The sequence below is a fragment of the Chrysochloris asiatica genome, unplaced genomic scaffold (genome assembly GCF_000296735.1).
Source record: "Chrysochloris asiatica unplaced genomic scaffold, ChrAsi1.0 scaffold00125, whole genome shotgun sequence".
In the NCBI taxonomy this organism is placed as follows: Eukaryota; Metazoa; Chordata; class Mammalia; order Afrosoricida; family Chrysochloridae; genus Chrysochloris; species Chrysochloris asiatica.
Window position 1 is genome coordinate 2053693 of NW_006408643.1, and position 7091 is coordinate 2060783.

General features: G+C 41.0%; 1 pseudogene; it reads left to right on the top strand.

Annotated features, from left to right (window-relative positions):
- Nucleotides 1-2338: 2338 nt before the first annotated feature.
- Nucleotides 2339-2707, top strand: LOC102816256 (annotated as a pseudogene).
- The last annotated feature ends 4384 nt before the right edge of the window (nt 2708-7091 follow it).

A 7091-nucleotide genomic window follows, 5' to 3' on the forward strand; every position in this document is an offset into this window, starting at 1 on the left:
ATATTAGGTGGAATCCTGAGTCCCATCCAGAGCCTCCTGAGGTGGGACATTCCCACTAGCAAAGACAAGCAAAACAGCCTGTAATAGCTAGAGCAACAGAAGATACATCTTCAAAGAAGGATCATCAGGAAAAACCCAAAACAAAAATGTCTGTATGACTGGCTACTGCAAGAATAAGCAAACTGTTCACCAGTAAGCCATCAAGGCAAGCAATCAAGTTCCTTCAGGACAAATTCCCCTCTAAGACTGAAACTCAAAGGGAACACACAAACAGGCATGTACGCTTGCTGGCCACCACATTGGGCTGCTGGTGAGTGGAAGAGGGGGAAAGGCAGTAATGAAGAAATGGTCTGAGTTCAACCACGATCCATTGATCCCGTTGACCAGAAGATGAGAGAGAGAAGAGGAAGGGTTGGTTGGTCCAAAGTGTGGTGAGACCTGAGGACACTTGAGCCCATGGACAAGGACATAGCCACAGAGGGTTAGAGGTGAGAGTGAAGCATCCTGCTGATATGAAGTGAGCGGAGAGGCACAAGAACACCCAAACTTGCAGACAGAACCCATTTGACCTAGCCTCGATGGCTTGATAATCAGAACTCGACTAGAGGAAGATTAAAAAAAAAAAAAAAATTTTAATAAAGGAAACAAGGGTAAATTGCTACAATTTGATGAACCTGACCTATACTCATGGACGTAGTAACTCTAAATACCAACAGAGAGGGAAAGCGTCTTCACATCAAGTATCAATGCTATCCCCTCTGTACACAGGGTAGATAGTGACAGGCAACTTTGCACTGGCTACCTAAAATGAGGGGACAATAAAGGCACTAAGTGACGGGCTTACAAGGTTTCAAGAGAGTGTTTAGTTTAAAAGTATGGGGGGAAAGAAAGAGTCCCCAATGACTAGATTTCATCTTGTCTCGATGGGTCTGGTGAAAAGAGATGGGGATAAGATTTGTAGGATTGTTGTTGTTGTTGTTAAGTATGAGGAGTCGATTCTGACTCATAGTGACCCTGCACAGGGTTTCCAAGGCTGCAAATCTTTACTGGAGCAAAAACCTCATCTTTCTCCCACAGAACAGCTGGTAGTTTCGAACTGTCAACCTTGAGGTTAGCAGCCCGATTCGTAATCACTACACTACCAGAGATGTTTAGCTGCACTTTATTGACTATACAAAGACTTTTGACTGTGTGGATCATAACAAACTATAGATAGCATGTGGAAAATAAGTATTCCAGAACATTTAAAAGTGCTCATAAGGAACCTGTACATAGACCAAGAGGCAGTTGTTCAAGCAGAACAAGGAAACACTGAATGGCTTAAAATGAGTTGTGTGCCAAGGTTGTATTCTTTCACCATACTTATTCAATCTATATGTTGAGCAAATAATCCAAGAAACTGGATTGTATGAAGAAGAACGTGGCATCAGGATTGGAGGAAGACTCATTAACAACCTGCGATACACAGATTATACAACCTTGCTTGCTGAAAGTGAAGAGGACTTAAAATACTTACTGATGAAGATCAAAGACCACAGCCTTCGGTATGGATTACACCTCAATGTAAAGAAAACAAAAACTCTCACCACTGGACCAATAGAAAACATCCATATAAATGGAGGAAAGATTGAAGGTGTCAAAGACTTTATTTTGTTCTGATCAACCACCACAACACTCATGGAAGCAGTAGTTAATAAATCAAACAATGCATTAGGCAAATCTACTGCACAAGACCTCTTTAAAGTGTTCAAGAGCAACATGTTAGTTTGAGGACTAAGGAATGCCTGGCCCAAGCCACGGTATTTTCAATCACCTCATATGCATGTAAACGTTGGACAATGAATAAAGATAACCATAGAAGAACTGATGCATTTGAGTTACGGTGTTGGAGGAGAATCTTAAAAGTACCATGGACTTTCAAAAGAATATACAAATCTGTACTGGAAGAAGTGCAGCCAAAATGCTCCTTAGAAGCCAGAATGGCCAGACTCTGTCTCTCATACTTCAGACATATTAGCAGGAGGGCCCAGTCCCTAGAGAAGGACATCATGCTTGGTAAAGTGGAGGGTCAGAGAAAATGAGGAAGAGCCCCAACACGATGGATTGGCACCTTGGCAATAGCAGTGGTCTCAAATGTAGCGATGATTGTGAGGTTGGCACAGTGTTCAGTTCTGTTATTCATAAGTTCGTTATGAGCCGGTGCCAACTCCACAGCACCTAGTAATAACAACCATAACATGGTTTACTATGTCAAATGACAAATTCAAGAGGAAAGGCCTCACATTCATTATAAAAAAAACATTTCAAGAGCGACCATCTCGAGGGCCGGAGGAGGAAGATGGCGTCATCCAGGAGGAAATTAAGAAAGAACCGGAGAAGCGGATCGATCGACCGGGAGAAGACCTGCCCGCTGCAGCTGCGGGTCTTCACCACCAATAATGTCCGCCGCCACCTGATGGACGAGTTCTCCCGCGGAAACGTGCAGTCCAACGAGCTGCAGATCTACACTTGGACGGATGTGACTTTGAAAAAACGGACGAGTTTAGTGAAAGAGGTCTACCCAGAAGGTAGAAAGAAACGCACCCACTTCAATTTTGCCATTGTTTGTACAGATCTTAAAAGACCTGGCTATGGAGTGACGGGGATTGGCAGCCCCATGTCTGGCAGAAAGGGGACTAATGACTCCATGCCCCTTCAGTCGCAGTAGCTCCAGATGGGAGATTATTTGGACCTACTAATCTAGATTATTTGGACCTAGGAAGCAGCAGTCAAGAGATCAGATGACGTATTGCATTTGGCAAATCTGCTGCACAGGAACTTTTTAAAGTATTGAAGAGCAGAGATGTCACCTTGAGGACTAAGGTGCGCCTGACCCAAGCCTTGGTGTTTTCAGTAGCCTCATATGGATGCGAAAGCTGGACAGTGAATAAGGAAGATCGTAGAAGAATTGATGCCTTTGAGTTGTGGTGTTGGAGGAGAATACTGAAAGTGCCATGGACTGCCAAAAGAACCAATAGATCTGTTTTGGAAGAAGTGCAGCCAGAGTGCTCCTTGGAGGCCAGGATGGCTAAACTTCGTCTCTCATACTTTGGACATATTGTCCGGAGGAAACAGTCGTTGGAGAAGGATGTCATGCTGGGTAAGGTGGAGGGTCAGAGAAAACGAGGAAGACCCCTAACGAGATGGATTGGCCAGGTGGCGTCATTGATGGACTCAAGTGTGGCAGCGGTAGTGAGGTTGGCCCAGGATTGGACATTGTTTCGTTCTGCTGTGCATGGGGTCGCTATGAGTCGGTTCTGACTCGATGGCACCTCACAACAACAACAACAGTAATCACCGCGCCAAATCACGCACCACCTCCTTCTGGGCACATTCACTGTTTCTTGAATGTATTTCCCAGTCAGTTAGGTAAAATAAACTTCACTCTTTTTTCTTTCCCTGATAATTACCATTAAGTCTTTAAACTCTAAACAAATTATAATGCAAATATATAACTTAGATCTGGCTGTATTATGGTATGAATATGAATTGAAAGTCCATATTGTTTCAAGATCTTCTGTAAAATACAAAGAAAGTGCTCTTAGCATTCGGTGAAAAACTGCATTGTTAAATATAGTGTGCAATCAGATAAAAAGAAGAACATTTCAAGACCTTTCCTGAAGTACAACACTGTCTGTGATAGGATAATATCTATATGTCTACCTGGAAGACCAGTTAACACAACCATTGTTCAAATTAACGTACCAACCACCAGAGCCAATGACAAAGAAATTGAAGAATTCTACCCACTTCTTCAGTCTGAAATTGATCAAACATGCCATCAAGATGTATTGATCATGTCTGATCATTGGAATCTGAACGTTAGAAGCAAAGAGGAAGGATGCTGGAAAATATGGTCTTGGTGATAGAAATGATGCTGGAGATAGCATGATAGAATTTTGCAAGACCAGTTCATTACAAATTCCTTTTCCAGCAACATAAACAGTGGACCTCACTAGATGTAATACACAGGAATCAAATTCACTACATCTGATGGAAGAGAAGATGGAGAAACTCATTATCAGCACAAACAAGACCGGGCAGACTGTCCAACAGACTATCCATTGTTCATATGCAAATTCAGGTTGAAGCTGAAGAAAATTAAAACAAGTTCACAAGAGTCTAAATATAATCTGAAGTATGTTGCTGTAAGGTACCATTGAGTCAGTACCAACTCATAGCGACTCCATGCACAACAGAATGAAACACTGCCCGGTCCAGCATCAGCCTCACAATTGTTACTACATTTGAGCAAAGACATCTTTACTCTTCAACCCTTTAAAGAGGTCTTGTGCAGCAGATTTGCCTAATGTAATACATTGTTTGATTTCTTGACTGTTGTTTCCATGAGTGTTGATGTTTGATCTGAGCAAAATAAAGTCTTTGACAACTTCAATCTTTTCTCCATTTATATAAATGTTATTTATTGGGCCAATGGTGAGGATTTTTCTTGACATTGCGGTGCAACCCATATGAAGGCTGTGCTCTTTGATCTTCATCAGTAAATGTTTTTAAGTCCTCTTCACTTTCAGCAAGCAAGGTTATATCATCTGCATATTGCAGGTTGATAATGAGTCTTCCTTCAATCCTGATGCCACATTTTTCTTCATAGAACCCAGCTTCTTGGATTATTTGCTCAGCATACTGTTTGAATAAGTATGGTGAAAGAACACAACCCTGTCGCACACCTTTCTTCATTTTAAACCATTCAGTGTTCCCATGTTCTGTTCGAACAACTGCTTCTTGGTCTAGGTACAGATTCCTCATGAGCACAAATAAGTGTTCTGGAATATTCAAACTTTGCAAAGTTGTCCATAGCTTGTCATGATCCACACAATTGAAACCCTTTGCATAGTCAATAAAGCAAAGGTAAACATCTTTCTGGTATTCTCTGCTTTCAGCCAAGATTCATCAGACATCAGCAATGATATCCCTTGTTCCACGTCCTCTTCTGAATCCGGCTTGAACCTCTGGAAGGTCTCTGTCAATGTATGCTTGCAGCCATTTCTGTATAACCTTTAGTAAAACTTTACTCGCATAGGATAGCAAAGATATTGTCCAATGATTTCCACATTCCATTGGGTCACCTCTCTTTGGAATGCACACAAATATGGATCTCTTCCAATCAGTCAGCCAGATAATTGTCTTCCAAATTTCTTGGCAGAGATGAGTGAGTGCCTCCTGTGTCGCCTCCCTTTCTTGAAGGAATTCAATTTTCATTCCATCAATTCCTGGTGCCTTATTGTTTGCCAATTTCTTCAATGCACCTTGGTCTTCTTCCTCAGTATCATTGGCTCTTGATCATATACTACGTCTTGAAATGGTTGAACATCAACCATTTCCTTTTGGTACAGTGACTCTGTGTATTCCTTCCATCTTCTTTTGATGCTTTCTGCATCATTTAATAAATTGCCCAGTTGTTGTTGTTTTTAGGTGCCATCGAGTTGGCAACAACTCATAGCAACCTTATGCACAGCAGAACGAAACTCTGCCTGATCCTTGGCCATCCTCACTACTGTTGCCATGCTTGAGTCCATCAATGCTGCCATGTGGCCAATACATCTCATTGGGGGTCTTCCTCTTGTTCTCTGACTCTCCACCTTACCAAACATGATATCCTTCTCCAGTGACTGATCCCTCCTGACAATGTGTCCAAGTATGAGAGATGAAGTTTGGCCATCTTGGCCTCTAAGGAGCACTCTGGCTGCACTTCTTCCAAAATGGATCTATTGGTTCTTTTGGCAGCCCATGGCACTTTCAATATTCTCCTCCAACATCATAACTCAAAAGCATCAATTCTTCTATGGTCTTCCTTACTCACTGTCCAGCTTTCGCATGCATATGAGGTTATTGAAGACACAATGGCATGGGTTAGGTGCACCTTAGTTCTCAAGCTAAGAGAATCCTTCAATAACGAAAGTCGAACTTTGAATTTTTTCTTCAATTCCCCCAGCTTGAGAAATGCTGAGCGTGTTCTTCCTTTTTGGTTTTCTGACTCCAGATGTTTGCACATTTTGTTGTAATATTTGACTTTGTCTTCTCGAACTGACCTTTGAAATGTTCTGTTTAGCTCTTGCACCTCCTCGTTTCTTCTATTTGCTTTAGCTTCACTACACTGGAGAGCAAGTTTCAGTATCTCTTCTGACATCCATTTTGATCTTTTCCTTCTTTCTTGTCTTCTTAATGAGTTTTTTGCTTTCTTTATGTATGATGTTCTTGATGTCATCCCACAACTCTTCTGGTCTTCGGTCTTTAGTGTTTAATGTATCAAATCAGTTCTTCATATGATCTCTAAATTCAGGTGGGATATATATTCAAGATCAGATTTTGGCTCTCATGGACTTGTTTTCATTTTCTTCAGCTTCCGTTTGAATTTGCATTTGAGCAATGGATGGTCTTCTCCACAATATACTCCTGGCCTTGTTTTAACTGATGATATGGAGCTTTTCCATCATCTCTTTCTGCAGATGTAGTCAATTTGATTTCTGTGTATTCTATCTGGTGAGGTCCATGTGTATAGTCACCTTTTATGTCATTTTTTAAAAAGCATTTGCAATGAAGATGTCATTGGTCTTGCAAAATTCTATCATGGGATCTCCAGCAACATTTCTATCACCAACGTCATATTTTCCAACTACTGATCCTTCCTCTTTGTTCTCAACCTTTGCATTCCAGTCACCAGTAATTTTCAATACATCTTTTATTTCAGATTTGATCCATTTCAGACTGAAAAGTTGGCAGAATTCTTCAGTTTCATCATTACTTGATTTAGTGGTTAGTGTATGTATTTGAACAATAGTTGTATTAACTGGTATTTTTTGTAGGTGGATGGATATTATCTTATCACAGACAGCATTGTACCTCATGACTGCTCTTGATATGGTCTTTTTAATGATGAATGCAACGCCATTCCTCTTCAATATGTCATTCCTGACATAGTAAATCATGTGAGTGTTAGACTCAAAATGACCAGTACCAGTCCATTTCAGCTCACTAATGCCTAGGATATTGATGTGTTCATTTCATTTTTGATAATTTCTAATTTTCCTACA